This window comes from Phocoena phocoena, chromosome 1, assembly GCF_963924675.1.
Source record: "Phocoena phocoena chromosome 1, mPhoPho1.1, whole genome shotgun sequence".
In the NCBI taxonomy this organism is placed as follows: Eukaryota; Metazoa; Chordata; class Mammalia; order Artiodactyla; family Phocoenidae; genus Phocoena; species Phocoena phocoena.
In genome coordinates this window covers 155,908,433-155,930,438 of record NC_089219.1, presented here as the reverse complement: position 1 = coordinate 155,930,438, position 22,006 = coordinate 155,908,433, and positions in this window count along the sequence as shown.

The window sequence follows — 22,006 nt, the reverse complement described above, 5'->3', positions numbered from 1 at the left end:
AGATGCTTTGGGGCTGATGTCAGGTTTCCTCGGGCAGGAAATAGCAAGAAAGAGGTGACAGTAGGAGGAGCAGACAGAAATCTCCCCATCGATCCAGTGATCCATTCTTTTTTCTTTTTTTTTCTGGCTGAAGATTTGGGGGGTTTGGGGAGTGGAATCAGGATGCCAGAGCAGGTTGTAGTGCAGTTAGGAAGCTGTTTTTCAAAGGTGTCCCCTCCTGCAGGTCCAGCCCAAACTTGGCCCATTAAAGCAACAAGTGGCCCTAGTTCCTACACAAGGAAGGGCAATATATCTGCCCTTGGTGCCCACGTGTACTGCTTATGGTGGTCTCTACTCTTGCTGAGCCTTTCTGTTGGAGTGCAGCGAAACTGTCTTATACAGAATTGAGGGCGCAGAGAAAACCAAAACAAGACTATACTTTCTGTTGTAATGTTAGTGTACTAAAGAAAAATATCCTTGCACATAAACAAAACAACCCCCACACACACACCTAAAAAGTCAGAAGTTGGGAAGTTGGTTGTCTCTTCCACCAACCGCCTGTATGACCTTGGCACTTCTGTTCCTGTGCCTGAGTTTTACTTTGCCCATCTGTAAAATGATGAAATTGAATTGAATGTTTTACAGGTTAACTTTTAACTTTCAAATCCTCTGTTGAAATAGGCCATGCACCTTTGGCCACGGTGTTCTTTTTAGACCAATATCCTTTGTTGCATTATGTGTAGGGCACCCGTTTTTTGATACCCAAGCAACACTTCAAACATTTCCTGGTACAGAGGATTTTATTTTTTTTCTTGTTGACCACCCATTTATCTTCCTTCTAGGGAGAGTCCAGTCCATCATTTTCTTTTCAGACATGCCCCTCCTCCAGGTTTCAATACTTAAGGTTTGAGGAGGAAAAAAACCTTCTGGCTACAGTGTTCAAGGAAGGGAATAGAGGCTAACAAGAGTTATGCAGGAATAATCCCTGGACTTCTGCTGGAGTAACGAGGTTGATGACATAGGGTTACCACTGTCCAATAGACAATCCGTGCCAGAGTTAAAAGAAAATGGAGCCTCCTTCCTCTAAATGCTTTATGTATATCTTTTGGACAATGTTACACTATTTGATTTTGTAAAAACATACCATTTTACTGCCATCTTCAAGAAAAGTGATGTAAAAACTATGCGAAGCTACCCCTGTATACAATGTGATCATCCATCACTCATAGATGTGATGCCCTGCTATATAAGTGCACATCTTGTGCAACATTATGCTGTGATGCGCCCGCCCCTTCCAGCCAGCCCTGGAGCTGCGAGCGTATAAGCCCGCAGCTGTGCCAGAAGCTCCCACATAAACAGGGAAATATTTGAATCCCATAATGAGAGATACCAGAGAGGAGAAAAGGCAGAGAGAAGAAGGGGTGGGGAAGAGAGAAAGGGACCTGGTTAAAACATGTGAACTCCTGGATCCACATGTGCCTGAAAGATTGCCTCTTTTTTTTCAATTATATAGTATTTTATTTCTGTTGTTTGAAGTCAAAATAGCCTCTTGTAACTCACCTATTCTGCTATTCAATACATTGGATCAAAAAGGCTGGAACAAGTGAAATAGATATCCTGGTAAGGCAGCATTAGCTAATTTGGAAAGGGGGAAAGAAGCAAAGCAATAGAAAGGCATCCTTGGGAACACAAATACTGTGATCCTAGTATTTAGGCATCAGTACCTCAGGCTATATGTGATAGAGACTGTATCCTTATTTAGTTTTTAATTTAAGGCTATCTAGTGGGCACTTGGTGCCAAAAACTATATTTGAAGAGCTGTGTTACAAGTAATAACACGTGATTTTTCACCTGCCCATGTGAAGATCTATGTTCTCCTCTTCCATTTCCAGGTCACAGCTTGCAATTGCTCAACAAATAGTTCTTGGCTGGCTGTTGAATGTTGCCTTATTCTGTGTTCTCTCTTTGCTCTACTCACTCTCCCCAAACATCTGGCAGCAATCATTATCTTCTTTTTGTTGCAGTCACCTGTGTGCATGTTTTATTTCCCTTGCTAAGCTGGAAGATCCTTGAGGGTAAGGGGCTAGGTATTATAAGGGGCTAGGTATTATTTATCTTTTTACCTCGGACAATGTTCAGAATGGTGTTTCGTACCTAAGAAGCACTCATGTGTTGAATGAATCAGAATTGGTTTGCCATTCCCCACTGCCTTTATCTCACAATAACAGAAACATAAAGTGGGCAGAGCAGAAACGACAGCAAATAAATTGTCCTCTTAGTCACAGAATGCAGTTTCTAGAACTTAAAGAATAATCAGTAGATTTTGAAATAATTTTGTTTTACAAAAATTTCGTAAGATTGAAATACTCTAACCTTAAAGCTCTCGATCAACTCTAAAGGAGGGCTTTAATTGGCTCTTCCTGAGTCAAGTGTTTATTCCTGGGCCGATAACTGGGGCCACTGTCATAATAGAAAGTGTGATTTGTTACCAGAGAAAGAGGAAAGTGACGCTGGGCTTGCAAGATATTTATATCTTCAGGCAGAGTGCATAGGATCTGGAACTTAATTGGTGACGCAGTATTTGTTTGAGATTATATGAATGAAAAATCGTTGTGTAAGAGTGATTAATCTAAAACTTGGCCAGTCATTGTCCTAGTGTCATATTAAGTTGCAGGAGAATCTAGTTTTAGGCACAAAGATCATAAATATAAAATGTGTTCCCAGGCTTGGTTCTGTGTAGTCAGTAATCTATACTCACCCACTCATTAATAAAAATGAAAGTGAAGGACTCAGTCCTAACTTATATGCTTAGCATTGTATCTTGTTAACAATCTCAGGTTTATTTTCTTTGTTCTCCCCTGTCCATCATCTTCTGCAGAAAATAATGTCTCCACCTCCAATTCCCTGTCTATTTAAATCGAACTTGTAATTTATAAAGTTGTCCTCCTTAAGGGCTGCTGCTTCTGCCACAGTAATGTACTCTGGCCATTATTATACCCTTCCATCGTTCATGTAGGTCTCCATCCATAGGTTTTATTTTCATAGTTTTTTTTTTTTTTTTTTTGGCGGTATGCGGGCCTCTCACTGTTGTGGCCTCTCCCGACGTGGAGCACAGGCTCCGGACGCGCAGGCTCAGCGGCCATGGCTCACGGGCCCAGCTGCTCCGCGGCATGTGGCATCTTCCCGGACTGGGGCACGAACCCGTGTCCCCTGCATCGGCAGGCGGACTCTCAACCACTGCACCACCAGGAGAGCCCTATACTTATGATTTTATATTTGCTTATTTACTTTTGTCTCCCCCCTCAGCTCAAGAGAGACTATATTCATCTGTGTTAATCACTGCTGTATTTCTTGAACATGCCTATAAATCATACTGAAGAATAGTGCCTGAAATTTGGTAAGGGGTCAATCAATTTTCCTGGCTGGATGAAGAAATGTATTCATAAATTAATGAACAGATCTGCGGGGCTTCTGACTTGAGGACTAATGGGAAGAGGATGGCAAATGGTTGGGACAGGGTACTGCAAGAAGCAGTATTTGGAGTACTCAGATAGCTATCCTAACTGATAAGATTGTGTTCATTTAAGTAGTTTTAATGAGAGAGCTGGGAACTAGGGACACACAGCATTAAGGTTTTTATAATGCATTCTGTAGAGTTCTTTTTAAGTCTGTACAAATATCATTGAAAATATATGTGTACATATACACCTCTGTTACTTTACTTAGTGCTTTACGAAAGCCCCTTAAGGAAGGGGTGGTAGCAACTATGAGTATCCTTCCCTTATGATGAGCTTAATTTATTCAAAGTTACATCCTAATTTATTTGTAACTGTGAAACTAGACTTAGTTATTGAATAGACCCTCCCGAGAAACGTATGATATTAATAAAACCAACAAAAATTTGTTCAGTTTCCAATGATAGACACACTACAGACTCAATTATGGGCCGTCCAGTTTAATGAAGGGAAGAAGTGATTGAACAAATATAGAGCAAACAGAATATGAAGTTTTATCCTCCATTAATATTAGTAACGGATAGTGTGGGCTCCAATACCTTCAAGATAGCTTGAGACCATCATCTCTGTGTCACGGTCAGGGGGATGTTCAGCCAGGATGTCTTTCACTGTCACTGAGAAAAATTTCCATAATATATAATGATACCTACTGAAACTGATATGGGGCATTTGGGTAATAAGGAAACCATTAGCATATTTTTCCGGAAGGCTTGACTACAAAATGAAGACAGTAGATTTGGACACTTTCAGCCATGAAGCAGTTGTTTGGATATTCATCTTTATGCCTAGTGAAATAAGCTTATTTCATCTCTGCAGCTTCCCATATACCATTTTCCCACCTCTGTTTTATGTTTGGAAAGACTTTTAGAAATTGAAAGTCAAGTTAAAAAGTGAGTGACAACTTAAATGATATATGGAATATTTTGCTGACTTACAAGAGCTTGCAGAATTAAATATGACTCAGTTCAAATGTTTATTTTAAAGTGTATGTTGAGGTGGAGTTTTCAAGGTGCCAGAAAACGAGAATTCACCTTCCAGTGTGTGTTACCAGTTCTTTTCATTGCACAGAATCATCTTCATAAAACATACTGTTTTCTATGTACCTGGTATATATCTCAATTAGTTTGAAGAATTTCTCAGATACCTCTTAATATGTAGTGCTCCAATTCCAATCTTGCCATGTGCTGTACCAGTGACACAAGCACACAGGAGTTTTATTTCACTTTATTTCTCTGGGTTGTTCTGAACCCAATGAAAGAACAATGGAATGGGATCAAAGAGATCAGGGTTCTTGTCCCAGATTTACCATAAAATAATTGTGTCCTCTTGGGAAAATTATAGTCATTCTAGGTCCCTTTTCTTTACTTTGACAGAGCTGCACTAGATGACCCCAAATAATATAGCACTCTTTCAGTAGTAGCTTAGATGTTATTGGTATTCTGAAACAAATGAAGACAATGACACATGGAGCTGTGCAACATCTCTGTAACTCTGTTGTCTTAGAGTTGCCTCCATTTTACAGATGATAAGATGACTGTGCATAGAAGTAGATGTTTGGAACCAGCAGTTCCAAAGTAAGTGGAGGTAAACCGCAAATTTCCTCCATTTCTGAAGCTCACTTAGGCAACACATAGGCTTCTGAATATTAAGCTGTAAAGCATATTATCAGTACATTTTAAAAGAAGCTATTCTTCTAGGATTTCCAATTAATAGCAGGAGGTTTTGAAATTCTTAAAAGATTATCTAATTTTGTGAGATTTACAGCTCTATTTTCCTGTCAAGCAAGTTGTATTAGTGCCAGACAGTCATCTGAGCTTCTGGATGCTTCTCTGAACCTCTTGAAGTTTTCTTCTTGCTATCTGAAATTCATGCCAGATAAGCCTTTTTCTAGAGCATATGTACAGACTTGTGTATTTTTATGTAGGAAAGCGGTGCAGTGAGTCCAGTCGGGGGTTAAGCCCTCATTCTCAGAGTGGTATTGAGCTCCAGGTGAAATATAATCATCATTTCCTCAGAAGCGAAAAGCAGTTATCTCAGGTGTATAATCCCATTAACTAGTTATACATTTACGTATGATACGTGGATTCATTGTACCTACGAGGTGTGTTCTCTTTGGGAAGTACAAAGCTCTTAGAGACATAGGTTGTTCATTTTTTGGTTTTCCCACAAATACTGTGACCCTTTGAGCAGGAAGGTCTATATTATACTAACATCTAGAACCAGCAGTTTACACGGTGTCTAAGATGTAGTCAATAAATATGAAATAGATAAATGAACACATTTTTATGTAAGGGCCAGAACATGGACAAATAGAAATTTTTCATTTTCAGTCACAAAGCAACAACAGACATAAAAATGATACAGACAACAACTGCTACGGTCATTCAAAGAAGGCATAGAATAGATAGAAGGATCTCCTCTGTGGCACAGGGAACTATACTCACTATTTTGTAATAACCATCTGTATGGGGCACCTGCTCCACACCAGGCCCTATGACAGGTGCTTAAATACTTTCCCTCTCCCCCATCCTATGGGGAAAGTACCTCTGCTATAGATTTAACATTTGCCTCCCGCAAAATACATATGTTGAAATCCTAAACCCCAAAGTGATGGTATCAGGAGGTATGGCATTTGGGAGGTGATAAGGTCATAAGGGTAGAGCCCTCATGAACAAAATTAGTGCCCTCATAGAAGAGACCCCGCAGAGGTCCCTCAACCTTTCTGCCATGGGAGGTTACAGAGAAAACATGCCAACTGTGACCCAGGAAGAGGATTCTCACCGGACTGTGAATCTGCTCGCACCCAGACCTTAGACTTCCAACCTCCAGAACTATGAGAAATAAATTTCTGTTGTTCATAAGCTACCCAGGCTCTGGTATTTTGTTATAGCAGCCCCAATGGTTTACGATAACCTCTGTCCTTAGGTTTCAGACCCAGAAACTCAACTTTGTAGAGGTTACGAGGACCCTAAAGCCACTCAACCAGGCAGAGGCAGATTTGAAATTTAAGTCTCCAATTCCACATGTAAGTCTATCAGACCCTGTCTCCAGCCATGATGTCATGAACTAGAGCTAATGCAACAAAGAGTTTACATGCAGCAAAACAATTAGCAAACAAAGTAAGAATATAGTAGAACGGCTGTTTTTGTCACCCAATAGCCATTCACCACTCTTCCAGTTGAACAGAAGCCATGCCCCGTGGGCACATTCAGCCCTGCTGTTTTCACTTCCCAGATTTGAGGGGTAGGAAATTATTATCCCTCCTGGCCATCAGCACCCTGACCTCTACCACCCACCGGGCCAACTTCAAGAACAGCTGGATCCACCTGTTCAAATGAAACAGGTCTGCTCTCTGTGGTGCTGGCTTCTAGTTCAAGCAGCTCTCCCCGCATGATAACAAAGCTGGCTCCCAGCGGTTGCAAGCATGAATCCTACCAGCCTAGCAGTCCCAACAGATACCTTTTAAGTATTTTTTCCCCAAAGCTCCAGTTAAAAGTCCCAGGCTGATTCCAATTTGACCTGCTCTGGACAAACATTTTCTTTTGAACCAAGAAGGCTGCCAGACAAAATACAGGATGCCCGCCTCGTTAAAGCTGAACTTCAGATAAACAGTAATTTTTTTAGTAGAAGTATGTTGCATGCAATGTTGAAGACACCCTAAAAAGTCGTGGTTTTCATCTGCGGTTCAGCTTTAACTGCCCCCCCCCCCCCCCGTGGGCTTTGCCGGCTGTGGTGGGCGCTGAGCGGGGTCGGCGGAGACGGTGGGGGACTGTGGCCGGAGCCGGGTTGCACACCCAGCCCACAGCGTGCAGGGAGAGAGGGGCAGCCTCGTTTCCGCTGCAGGAGCTGAGACGGGGAGAAGGGGAGCGCCCCAAAAGGAAACCAGCTGCCCCTCCCAGGAGAGAGGAGATGGCTGTTCAGCAGGCAGAAACAGCAGAGGAGCCCGAGCACCGAAGCGGCGGCCTCTGAGGACGCGGCGCACATGTTTCTGGTGGGCGAGGGCCACGCGGGCCGGTCCGTGGGAAAGAGGGGAGCCCGCGCCGGCCCCTCCGCCTCCCGAGCCTGTGCGTTTCCCTAAAAGAGCAGCAGCTGTGCAAACTGACCGTTCACAGATGTGATATATCGCCTTAGGAAAGCACTTCGATTAAAGTCACATCTAACTAGAACGCAAGGAGTCACCCCTGAACAAATCAATTGCGAGAGGGGCAGCTCTGGGCGCTCACCCACCCCGCTGCTGTTTTGCTTTCCCCGCAGGACGAGGGCCGCTCACTGGGTCGCGGGGACAGCGCGCTGTCTCAGCTGGGGAAGAGGCGCTTCCTCAGGACACATGCAAAACCCAAAGTGTGAAAGGAGGCCTTTATTCCATTCCTTTGGGGGATTTCTTAATGATGTAAGGCCCAACTTGGTTTCAGATCTGCCTGTCGTTTCCGTGACAGAACCTTCCTGGGGGGTCCACCAGCAGCGGGGTGGTCAGGCGCCACAGGGCTGTGCTCTCCTTCCCAAGCCAGTTCATCTCCATCTGTAGCATTTTCAGAGAAACTCTCGGATAGGTTTTCTCCAACAGGTTCTTTTTACTTCAGTTTATAAAGTTATTCTCCTGCACAAAATAAACGGCCTGAAGACATCACTGAGCCTCTTTTTCCCCCAGGGTCAGGGCCAGCACGGCCCCCAGACCACAGGGGCGCAGGACCTCACAATGGGCTTCAGGCCTTCCCCTCGCCTCCCGCCCCTCCCACCCCGCCCTACCCCTCCCCTCCTCCCCTGCAGAAATCACTTCCCTTTCTCCAGACTCCCCACTTCAGCTTGACTTCCAGCAGAACTTTACCCTGCCAGTTAGTAATTTAGGACTAATTAGGTGATTCCTTTCATTTATGGTAGCAGTTGGCGTGGGGGGGGATGAAATGTCTTTGCCCCTATTCTTGTTTGAAAAATAAATTACACCCAGTGTCACTTGAGATCTTATTTTTCCCCCAATCAAGCAAATTAGCAGCGTGGTTCATTTTCCCAGCATTCACTCCTGAACAGACGGCAGTGCCCTGGAACGTGGCTTAGAGCTGTGTGGTCAGTGCAATTGTTTGGGGCTGTTTGTGCCCACAATGACAGGAGACGCCTGTCTCCCAAAAGAAGAGTGGCCCTTGTCTTGCTGAGGCCAAGGAGCTGCCCGGAGCGCTGCCCGCCTGGCTTCTGAGGAAGATGTACACCGCCATCTAGTGGATATGGGGGCTCCCTGCACTGTGCTCGTTCTCCCGCCTTTCCTTCTGGCCGGTAAGGACAAGCAATAATGCTTCTTGTAAATTCCTAAAAATAGGGGAGGTCTCATTATGTCACCAGGAGTGAAATGTTTGCCTCAATGTCTGTAATGAAAGTGCAACCCCATGCTTGCACAACGTCTGTCTTGTCAGTAGCCCTCTTTCATCCCGATGTTTAGGTCCAAGACAGGATCGTCATTGTCTGAGCAATGGGTATCTCTGTGAAGCTGGGTAGTTCTCCCCTGTCCCAAGTATGTGTGGGAGGAGACAGCACCTTCAGAGGCGCCTTCATCTCTGCAGCCTCGCCATCACTCCTCATCTCGCCCACAGCAAGCCCGATTCCAAAGTGCACAGGGTAGAGGCGTCCGAAAGTTGGCTTGTTCAACCAGGGGCATTGCCACTTCCCAGAGGGAGCCACAAACACACCCACATCCTAAGACTCTTTTCACTCTTGGCGTTGAGGGGGTTCCTACTCTGTCCGCTGTCTACACACAAGTCAGTGTCTTTTTCCTTTCCGCTCATTCTACCTACATGAAGAGCACGTTGATCTCCCCAGTTTTAACACAGGAACCATGATTTTCTTGGGTTTTGTGTACTGGGGAGGGGGGGGAGAGATTGGGAGAGAGAGCAAGTACATCCCAATATGGAAGGGCTTGGGGCCGTGGTTCTCAACCAGGGGCAATTTTGTACCCAGGAGACATTTGAAAGTGTCTTGGGACACTTTGGATGGTCACAGCTTAGGGGAGGCTAAAAGTCCTTCCATCGCAGGACAGGCCCACAGCAAAGAAGCATCCAACCCCACCCAGCAGTCGTGCTGAGGCTGAGAAAGCCTGGTTTAGGCTCGCAGATATCACCCTCCAGCAATCCAGTGAGAACACTGATTGTCCTCAAATGGCCCACACTGCAGAGGCTGTGGATAGATAATGCATCCTCTCCCAAGTCAGTACTGACCGCCGTTTTTCTTCTTTTAGACTCTTCCATTTTAAACATAATTTAGCTGTCTCTTTTTTGTCCCTCTGCTCTGCTGAGAAGAGAAAGGATTGGAAAGGGGGAGGGGAAGGTGACAGAAAAGGAGGATTAGAGGCCTGACCTGTTTCTCCTGGAGAAGCTGGGCACATTCCTCTCTCACACGTGCTTTGTGACCCAGCAGGGTACAATTAAAAGCACAATAATTTGCTTGTTATTCAAGTCAGGCATTAGTCTGGGCAATGGCATGCTTGGTGTAGAGATGGATTTCCTTGTTCAGAGCTAAGCACAGGACTAGCTGAATTCTCCATGGAGAAATCTTGATTTGTTCAGGTCTTTCATGTTTTCTACAGAGAAGGGATTATGTCTTCCTAAAGAGGGGCGTTGCTTAAAAAGCTACAAAGTGTAAGAAAAGGATTTAGGGCAGAGGGGCCTGTGGTTACATAGCTGAGGGGTACAGGGAATTTCAGAGCCAAGGATTATTTAAAGCCATAAAGTTAAAAAAATAATTGGTTTAGGGACTTCCCTTATGGTGCAGTGGTTAAGAATCCTCCTGCCAGTGCGGGGAACACGGGTTCAAGCCCTGGTCCGGGAAGATCCCACATGCCGTGGAGCAACTAAGCCCGTGTGCCACAATTACGGAGCCTGCGTGCCACAACTACTGAAGCCCACGCGCCTAAAGCCCATGCTCTGCAACAAGAGAAGTCACCCAGTGAGAAGCCCGTGAACCGCAACGAAGAGTAGCCCCTGCTCACCACAACTAGAGAAAGCCCATGCGCAGCAACAAAGACCTAAGGTAGCCAAAAATAAAAATAAATTAAAAAAAAATTTATTTAAAAACATTGCTTTAGCACTACTGCATCAGTGCTGGCGAGTACGCTGTAAAGGCAATTAAGCATAAGCTAATATTCATTTTATTTTGACTAATTACTGCATGGATCCAGGAGAGGGAGGGGAAAGAAAACATGGCCCCTCCCTGGCAATCAGGGAGGACGTTGGTTTTGGTTTCTTTGCCTTATAGGCACGCTTATTAGTTGGGGTGCCCAGAATCCAGCCATCACAAGGGCCTTATAAGTTAAAACACAGGAAATTTGTTCTCTCAAGGCAGAACAGCGAATGCTCTGCTGTCCCAGTGACCAAGGAGAAGCCACTATTAGTTTTAACTCCATAGATTATTGTTAGCCAGAGAGGACATGACATACACAGTCCTGACTTCACCCATGTGCCTGCTGAGCCTGGGTCAGGGGCTCTCAACCCAGAGCAACTCTGCCCCCCTCCCCGTAGCTCCCCGCCCCCCGGACAATTGACAAGTTCAGGAGCCATTTCTGCTGTCACAGCTGGGGAAGGACTGCTGGCGTCCGCTGGGCAGAGGCCAGGGATACTGTAGGAGTATCCCACAATGCCCAGGACAGCCCACATCAAAGAATTATCGGACACAAAATGTCACCAGCGGCAAAAGTAAGAGGTCCTGGTGTAGACAGAGGCAATTTCCTCTCCTTGAGTAGGTGAAGGTCTTCAGAATCTCCGCTTCCTCAAATACATAATGGACAAGTCATCAGATGATCATATTTCATGCTAACTAACACGCTTTTCTTCCCCCTTTTCTACACTGGGTATTCATTCTCCCACTTCAGGAAATTGAGTGACGCTAAGAAAAACTTGCCCTGGAAGAATGGTCCGCGGGGGCGAACCGAGACCCAAGTCGGTGCCCGCCCTCTCCTTCCCAGATTCACACACAGGCACCCAAGAGAGAAGACAGCGAGCTTCTCTGCAATCCCCTGGTTCGGAGTTTTGAGACGTTTTATTCCCTTCTCTGAGATTACCCATTCTTTCCTGCATGAAGCATGTTCAGGGAAGTCATTTGTCCTGCAGCTTTACCGGAGTTAAGATCCCGCAGCAGTGAGATACCCATTTCCTCCCTGGAGAATGACGACTCCCCCTGAGGGAGGTTAATGCTCAGGACAGGAGCATCCCTGGAGCTGGTGGCAGCCAAGGGGCTGTGCCTCAGGACTGTCCCAGGCAGGCCATCAACTCTCTGGGCGAGCCTCAAGGATGCACTTAGCCTCCGTTTACAGGAGGTGAGGAGGGCAGAGTGCTGCAGACGGGGAGCGGGGCGGCCACACCCAGACTAAACCCTAGCTGGCACCCTGCAAGAGACAGAAAACCTCTCCCCTCAGGTCCCACCAGCCCTGCTCACCCCTTCTGTGCACCGCTTTCAAATGCGTTTTTCTGCTTTGCCCCCTCCCATTCAATCCGTTCTAGGTACAGTGGTCACGGCGATCCTGGTAAGTCCCAAGTCAGATCGTGTTGCTTGGAGCTCAAAACCCTTCAGAGGCTCCCATCTGGATTCGAATAAAAGCAAGTCTTCTCCCTCTCTCCCCCTCCCCATCCCCACCCTCTGTCTCTGTCTCTGTCTCTCCCTCACACACACACACACACACACACACACGCACGCATGCGTGCGCGCACACACACACAAACACACACACACACACACACACACACACACACACCGTCCCTCCCCTTCCCTCAAGCCCTTCCAGACACTCTGGCACGCTGTCCCTGGCTGTTCCTAGCAGCTCCCTCCCCATAGCCTCCTGCACTTACTATTCTCTCTGCCTAGAATGTTCTTTCTCTCCGTATCTACAGGGGCTGCTCTCTCTGGTCTGTCCACATGTCCCCTTCTAATTACGGTAGCCCTCTTTCCCTTTGATGCTTTATTGTTCCCATAACCTGCATCATCTGGTAACATGCTAAAAACTTCCATGCTTTCATTTGCGGGTCCTTCCCTACCCCACCTCTCACTCCCAGATTGCAAGGCTCTCTGTATAATGTTTTCACAGCTGTCTATCTCGAGGACCAAGTACAGTGACTGGCTCCAGCAAGCACTCAGATATTCGTTGAAGAAATTAGGAAATGGACCAGGCTACTTAGCTTCAGAAGCTCTTTCATGGAAGTTCCCATCCCCTCCGTATCAGTTCTCAGCTAGTTGACTGAAGACTAACACCCTGACAATGAGGCAGCTCTAAACTGTGAATGACAAAAATATTTACTGTGTCTCCGAGGGGCACTTCTGTTTGTTTTATTTTTTTAATAGATTTTAAAATTAATTTTTTTATTAATTAATAATTTATTTTTGGCTGCGTTGGGTCTTCGTTGCTGTGCGCGGGCTTTCTCTAGTTGCGGCGAACGGGGGCTACTCCTCGTTGCGGTGTGTGGGCTTCTCACTGTGGTGGCTTCTCTTGTTGCGGAGCACGGGCTCTAGGTGCATGCACTTCAGTAGTTGTGGCACACGGCCTTCAGTAGCTGTGACTCGCAGGCTCTAGAGTGCAGGCTCAGTAGTTGTGGCGTACGGGCTTTGTTGTTCCGCGGCATGTGGGATCTTCCCGGACCAGGGCTCGAAACCGTGTCTCCTGCATTGGCAGGCGGATTCTTAACCACTGCGCCACCAGGGAAGTCCATGTTTGGTTTTTAATTGTAGTGAAATGCACATAAAATTGTATCATCGTATCACTTATGAGTGTAGAGTTTAGACACGTTCAGGACATTCACGTTGTGCGGCAGCCAAACTCCAGAACTCTTTTCTTCTGGAGAAACTGGAACTCTCTGCCCTCCAGCAAACGCTACCCCCAGCCCCTGGCACCCACCATTCCACTTTCTGTCTGTACGAACTTGACCACTCTAGGTGCCTCATACAAGTGGAATCGAGAGCATTTGTCTTTCTGTGACTGGTAGGTTAGCATCATGTCCTCCAGATTCATCCATGTTGTAGCCTGTGTCAGAACTTCCTCTTTAAGGCTGAATAATATTCTGTTGTGTATACACCCCGTTTTGCTTATCTATTCATCTGTCAGTGGGCAGTTGGGTTGCTTCCACAGTTTAGTTACTGTGAACAATGCTGCTATGAACATAGGTATACAAAGTATCTTGGAAAACCTGCTTTCAGTTATGTTGGGTATATACCCAGAAGTGGAACTGGACCATATGGTAATCCTACTTTTAAGTTTGAGGAACCACCATGATATTTTGCACAATGGCCGTACCATTTTACATTCTCACCAGTAGTGCACAGGGTTCCAATTTGCTACATCCTCATCAACCCTTGTTATTTTTTGTTTTCATAGTAGCCACCCTAATGTGTGTAAGGTGGTGTCTCACTGTAGTCTTGACTTGTATTCTCCTAATAATCGCTGATGCTGAGCATCTTTTGATGTGTTTATGGGCCATTTATGTATCTTCTTAGCAGAAATGTCTAATCAAGTCCTTTGCCCATTTTTTAGCCAGGTTGTTTGCTTTGTGGTTGAGTTTTAGGAGTTCTCTGTACACTCTAGATATTAATCCCTTATCAGATATATGATTTCCAAACATCCCCTCTCATTCTGTGATTGCCCTTTTCCTCTGTTGATAGGGTCTTGATGCACAGAGTTTTAAAATTTTTCATGAAGTCCAATTTCTCTATTTTCCTTTTGTTGCCTGTGCCTTCGGTGTCATATTCAAGAAATCATTGCCAAAATCTAATGCCATTAAACTTTGGGGCACTTGTGCTTTTTAAAAGGACCTTTTAATGACAAGTTCCCCAGTTTGGGGAGTTCAGAGCCCTGAAACCTAACTATGAGTGTTCCCAATGCAGAAAGTACATAAGAACCAGAGTGCTTAATCAACATTTCTGTTGGCAAGCGAGGTCCCAAGGAGCGTGTGGAAGCACAGCAGAAGTAACATGGAGGACTTTTAGGAATGTTCTCTGCCATCTTAGTTTCCTCCCTCTTTCTCCATATATCCCTCCCATTTTTCCTTCCTTCCTTTCAGATAACATGTCTGGTGCAGGATATGGTGAAGAAAATGCTTTTACCTCACTCCCCTATAACAACACTGACCACCCCATGAGCCTTGGAGAAGCAATTTGCCTAATTTGGAGAGAAAAACTCCATTCAAGCCCTGCTGGGATGCAAGTTCAAATCTGCGTGACCACAAAACCCACGTTCATGGACCCACTTGCCTCTATTGCTTTTTTAAGCTATAGGAATGCTGTATGAGGAATGTTGTCTGTTATCAACTAGAAAAACATGATCCCCCTTTGAGCCTTCATGTCATTACCTATAAGATGAAAACGGACAAGCACAGCACATTTCCAGTGTTACTTTTGAAGTTTTCAGTGCTATCCTACATGAAAATAACATGAAGAAATACAGCAAACCTGCCTGATTCCCCCTTATGCCTTGACTACTTGGCCTGCAGAGAGGCCTCCAAGAGCCTCCTTGGACGATCCAGGGTTCAGCCCAGCACTGAGCTAGATGACCACGGGCTCCCCTTCCAGCCCAGTGAGTCTTTGCATGACTGTTTTGGGTTGTTTTTTCTAGACTCCCATTTCTCAAAAGTTTGACAACCAGTCACAGATCTCCATTTCACCCAAGGGCTGGCATGTCATGAGGTCACCAATATTTGTTTTATGTACTGCTAAGAGATTAAGGGGCAGTATAATTTCAGAGAAAATTTAGGTTCCCTGGAAGTCAGGAAGCCCAGCACCCTGCCCTTAAACACTCGAATGACCTTGAGCAATGAAAGGTCTCCAGACCTTCATTTCTCAACTTCAAATGAGAAGACAAATTGGACTATATCACTGTTTCCTAAAGTGTGGTGTGTACACCGCTGTGGAAAGTAAGCAATAGGTAGAAAAAAGTTAGGTGCTTTTATCTTATGTATATATCCATAAATACTTAAATAGCCTCTCAGCTCTACAGTATCTTAGCTATTATTGCTACAGCAAGGCTGAAGTCGGTGACACACACACAAGCAAGACCCAATGCTAGTACATGCGGTGAAGGTATCGCACCTTCAGGAATTGTCCTTTCCACCCAAACTGTCCAGAAAGATTGACACCGATGAAATGGATCGCTATTGTGGATCCTCATATACCAAATTCCCATGAGCTTTGCTGAGAGGACCTCAGCATTGCATCAAAGCATCCCTTTGATGCAATGTGAATAATGTTTTAAAAAGTTATTAATGGGGGAGGCAAATGTTAAATCTATAGCAGAGGTACTTTCCCCATAGGATGGGGGAGAGGGAAAGTGTGTAAGCACCTGTCATAGGGCCTGGTGTGGAGCAGGTGCCCCATACAGATGTTATTACAAAATAGTGATTATAGTTCCCTGTGCCACAGAGGAGATCCTTCTATCTATTCTATGCCTTCTTTGAATGACCGTAGCACTTGTTGTCTGTATCATTATTATGTCTGTTGTTGCTTTGTGACTGAAAATGAAAAATTTCTATTTGTCCATGTCCTGGCCCTTACATAAAAATGTGTTCATTTATCTATTTCATATTTATTGACTACATCTCAGACACCGTGTTAACTGCTGGTTCTAGATGTTAGTAAAATATAGACCTTCCTGCTCAAAGGGTCACAGTATTTGTGGGAAAACCAAAAAATGAACAACCTATGTCTCTAAGAGCTTTGTACTTCCCAAAGAGAACACACCTCGTAGGTACAATGAATACACGTATCATACGTACATGTATAACTAGTTAATGGGATTATACACCTGAGATAACTGCTTTTCGCTTCTGAGGAAATGATGATTATATTTCACCAGGAGCTCAATACCACTCTGAGAATGAGGGCTTAACCCCCGACTGGACTCACTGCATCGCTTTCCTATATAAAAATACACAAGTCTGTACATACACTCTAGAAAAAGGCTTATCTGGCATGAATTTCAGATAGCAAGAAGAAAACTTCAAGAGGTTCAGAGAAGCATCCAGAAGCTCAGCTGACTCTCTGGCACTAATACAACTTGCCTGACAGGGAAATAGAGCTGTAAATCTCACAAAATTAGATGATATTTTAAGAATTTCAAAACCTCCTGCTATTAATTGGAAATCCTAGAAGAATAGCTTCTTTTAAAATGTACTGATAATATGCTTTACAGCTTAATATTCAGAAGCCTATGTTTTGGCTTAGTGAGCTTCAGAAAGGGAGGAAATTTGCGGTTTACCTCCACTTACTTTGGAACCGCTGGTTCCAAACATCTACTTCTATGCACAGTCATCTTATCATCTGTAAAAGGGAGGCAACTCTAAGACAACAGAGTTACAGAGATGTTGCACAGCTCCATGTGTCATTGTCTTCATTTGTTTCAGAATACCAATGACATCTAAGCTACTACTGAAAGAGTGCTATATTATTTGGGGTCATCTAGTGCAGCTCTGTCAAAGGAAAGAAAAGGGACCTAGAATGACTATAATTTTCCCAAGAGGACACAATTATTTTATGGTAAATCTGGGACAAGAACCCTGATCTCTTTGATCCCATTCCATTGTTCTTTCATTGGGTTCTGAACAACCCAGAGAAATAAAGAGAAATAAAACTCCTGTGTGCTGTGTCACTGGTACAGGACACGGCAAGATTGGAATTGGAGCACTACATATTAAGAGGTATCTGAGAAATTCTTCAAACTAATTGAGATATATACCAGGTACATAGAAAACAGTATGTTTTATGAAGATGATTCTGTGCAATGAAAAGAACTGGTAACACACACTGGAAGGTGAATTCTCGTTTTCTGGCACCTTGAAAACTCCACCTCAACATACACGTTAAAATAAACATTTGAACTGTGTCATATTTAATTCTGCATGCTCTTGTAAGTCAGCAAAATATTCCATATATCATTTAAGTTGTCACTCACTTTTTAACTTGACTTTCAATTTCTAAAAGTCTTTCCAAACATAAAACAGAGGTGGGAAAATGGTATATGGAAGCTGCAGAGATGAAATAAGCTTATTTCACTAGGCATAAAGATGAATATCTAAACAACTGCTTCATGGCTGAAAGTGTCCAAATCTACTGTCTTCATTTTGTAGTCAAGCCTTCCGGAAAAATATGCTAATGGTTTCCTTATTACCCAAATGCCCCATATCAGTTTCAGTAGGTATCATTATATATTATGGAAATTTTTCTCAGTGACAGTGAAAGACATCCTGGCTGAACATCCCCCTGACCATGACACAGAGATGATGGTCTCAAGCTATCTTGAAGGTATTGGAGCCCACACTATCCGTTACTAATATTAATGGAGGATAAAACTTCATATTCTGTTTGCTCTATATTTGTTCAATCACTTCTTCCCTTCATTAAACTGGATGGCCCATAATTGAGTCTGTAGTGTGTCTATCATTGGAAACTGAACAAATTTTTGTTGGTTTTATTAATATCATACGTTTCTCGGGAGGGTCTATTCAATAACTAAGTCTAGTTTCACAGTTACAAATAAATTAGGATGTAACTTTGAATAAATTAAGCTCATCATAAGGGAAGGATACTCATAGTTGCTACTACTCCTTCCTTGAGGGGCTCTCGTAAAGCACTGAGTAAAGTAACAGAGATGTATATGTATGCATATATTTTCAATGATATTTGTACAGACTTAAAAAGAACTCTACAAAATGCATTATAAAAACCTTAATGCTGTGTGTCCCTAGTTCCCAGCTCTCTCAGTAAAACTACTTAAATGAACACAATCTTATCAGTTAGGATAGCTATCAGAGTACTCCAAATACTACTTCTTGCAGTACCCTGTCCCAACCATTTGCCATCCTCTTCCCATTAGTCCTCAAGTCAGAAGCCCCGAAGATCTGTTCATTAATTTATGAATACATTTCTTCATCCAGCCAAGAAAATTGATTGATCCCTTACCAAATTTCAGGCACCATTCTTCAGTATGATTTATAGGCATGTTCAAGAAATACAGCAGTGATTAACACAGATGAATATAGTCTCTCTTGAGCTGAGGGGGAGACAAAAGTAAATAAGCAAATATAAAATCATAAGTATAGGGCTTCCCTGGTGGTGCAGTGGTTGAAAGTCCACCTGCCAATGCAGGGGACACGGGTTCGTGCTCTGGTCCGGGTAGATCCCACATGCCACGGAGCGGCTAGCCCCGTGAGCCATGGCCGCTGAGCCTCTGCGTCCGGAGCCTGTGCTCCACAATGGGAGAGGTCACAACAGTGAGAGGCCTGCGTACCGCTAAAAAAAAAAAAAAAAAAAAAAGTATAAATATGTAAATAAAATTAAATAAATGGATAGAATAGCATATCAGGTAAGTGTTGGAGAAAAACAGCAAGCAGGGAAGGGAGATGGAGATTGTTAGCTGGTAGGAGGAGGCTGCAATCTGAAACTAAGTGATCGATGAGGGCTTTCTGGGGAAGATAAAATATAAGAGGGAACTTAAGGTTGTGAGAGGGAGCAAGGTGCATAACTGGGAAGTGAATAGTACAAGCAGAGGGAACAGTCAGATGGAAAGGCAATGAGGCAAGAGTGGGTTTGGAGTATCCAAGGAGCAGAGAGGATGTCAGTGTGTGGAAAACAGAGGGAGCAAAGTGGAGAGGAGAAGGAAACAGTCAGACAGGAAACAGAGGCCCACATTTCTAGGGCTGTGGACGCACTTTGAGGACTTTGCTTTTCCTGTGAAGGAGCCATTGAAGAGACTTAAGTGACATGATCTCACTGATGTTTTAACAAGATTTCTCTGGATGCCATGTTGATTCGAGACTGTAGGAGAGTAAGGACAAGCCCCAGAAGACCAACAGTTGATTCAAAGAAGTGATTACTCAAACATGGTCCCCCTCCTCAGTAAGGACGCAGAGCAGGAATCGGCAAATAATGGCCACAAATCAAATCAGGCTCTCAGCCTGGATCTGTGGGACTGTGAGCTAATAATGTCTCACGTTTAGAAAGGTTGTTGAAGAAAAAAGGGTAGGAGAAGTTACAGAAACTGTATATGGTCCACAAAGCCTAACTGCTTAATTCTTTTTTTTTAAGGGCAACTCATTCATTTATTGTTTAAAGATTGCAAGACAGCTTCTGAATTTCTGTAGAACAATTTAAATGTTTTACTTTTTTGATAAATCAGAGTATAATAGAAAAAACAATTAGTTTCCAGTAATATCTATATCTCTATTCAGAATTAAGTCTTCCACAGACATGTAACCTGGAAACAAAAGCCTGTTCCAATAAGCAAAGCTTCCACAGAGCTGCTACTTTTGGGACCAGGGGAAGGTTCATCCCTATAGGAGGAGGATGTGCTATGTAAAATGGCTGCAAGGTCACAGCCTTGAGGGCGCTGGAAGTCTATTATCCTATCCCACATTAAGTAGTTTGGTGAACTTCAAACGTCCGTTCATCTGCAACCAAGCTGACAAACTTTAACTGATATTTCAAGCAGGTAAAAAATAAATTAAAAGAAATCCTTACACTGATGTTCCTTGATTCACACTGTTAAATGGTTCATTAACATGTAATTCTGGCTAAGAATTACATTTGAGACTCCTTGCTCAGATTTTGGTTAACAGTACAAATCTTACAAAAATTCAAGTTCTTATTAATCAATAATTTGTCAGCTAGGATACATTCAGACATCAGCTGCAACTACAGAATAGGTGCACTGCCTCAGTGCTTTGGAAAGACATAATCTAGAACACTACTAGCAGACAAAATATCTGTTACTAGAGAGCACAGCAAGACAAAAACATATATTCATGTGTGCCGCAGACTAGCTGGAGAAAGAGGATTTCACCGCCCTGGGTCAGAAGGGAAGGGGTAAGGAACTGAAGTAGCACCGACGAATGGGGTCAGAAGGACCAAGACAACTGATGGTTGCAAGGCAAATTTTATTATGCTACAGTTGCAGATAATATAGTCTAGAAAAAGGAAGGTTGCCAGATGGTGGTTTACATTATCTACAGACTGTCTCGGCTCAAGGTTAACTTCCCTGGGAGGAAACCCATAAACCCAGAAGCATCAAAAATAACCTGCATGTGCATGGGGGAGACAGCTTTGCTTGTCTCATTTTACATTCTTTCTGATCTCTGGGCCCTGGTGATTTATCTCCCATGGAATGGAACAAGGAGGGGAACAAGTAGGGACAGTCCCTTCGAGCAGCGGCGGCATGCCTGCCATGTCCGTAGCCTGCTCTCAAGGCTGACTGCTTCCCACAGGTCCCCCTTTTTTATTTTTTAACTTTTGCTGCAAAATAATTCCATGAAGTTTAGTGCCGAGAGTAGTATACTGTGGCATGAGGATACGAAACAGACATGAGAAGATTAATATCAATAATAGGCAAATTATGGCCAGGGTAATAAATCCTGACAACCTTCCGGTAATCCAAGACTGAGGATTTAACCACTTTAAATGATCCAGTAAAGTTTGAATTACATCTTCTGGCAAAACATCATCAAGATGTGTATTTTGTATACCCTGAATTTCAGCATTTAATTTCTTAAGATCAAGACTAATATTATTATCTGACCAAACACTCAGCAGATGCATTTTTACTTTTTCCCATTCCCAACTACAGTCATTGTACTTTTAAGGAGTAACACACATCCATGTATACTTTGCATGACAAGCTAAACGCACCCTCAATTTTAATGCTGCCATCTGATCTCCAATCCCCGAAATTGCCTTTTTAAATTCATCTAACTTGTTATTAATCTGTAAATCTATGTGACTTTGTAAAGATAAAGCAAGACTGCTATGTTGAGATAACTGATTAGCAAAGTGAGCATGATTAATACTCTGTGAAAGAGCAAGACCGGCAGTAGCCGCAGTAGCAGACAGAGCAGCCGAGGCAAGTAAACTTACTATTAGCTACCCAAGAAAGCGTCTCCTTTTCTGCAAGGCTTTAGAGAGTTCCACCCATGCCTGTACTCCACTATCTTCATACCAAGGTTCTCTCAGATGTATAGGCACCATAACATACATGGGTTGCTTTAGTATAAGCACAGATTGCGTTCCTGCAGAAGGGAACATACAACTGCTAAAAGTACAATTAACACAGCTAATATTATATCCTCCTTTGGAAGAATTACCAATGTTAACAGAACCAAACAAAAGTGTATATGGAGGAGCAACACAAGTTATAACAGGTGTACTGAAATAAGTTAGAGCTAGTTTCCATATATCCCTGCTCTTTTGAAATGTGATAAACCTATCTATGATGGGAAAAGAAGAGATAAGAATTGACACCTTGGTATAATCTATAGTACACCATATTTGGTTATTATTCCAAGACGTATTGCAACGTTCAAAAGTGGATCCAGAAAAGTTAACGGTCATAAAAGGAGGAAATTGAATTTTGATTTTCTGTTAAGAATAGTAACCTTATGTCCAGCTATAAGTATCCCTTGTCCTCCAAGTAAACGCTTCATACAGAAATAATTTCCTGAATCTTCACCTGTAACCGTGGCTATAGTAATAGCGGAATCCCTAAGTGGTGAGGCATATGAGATTCAACCTCT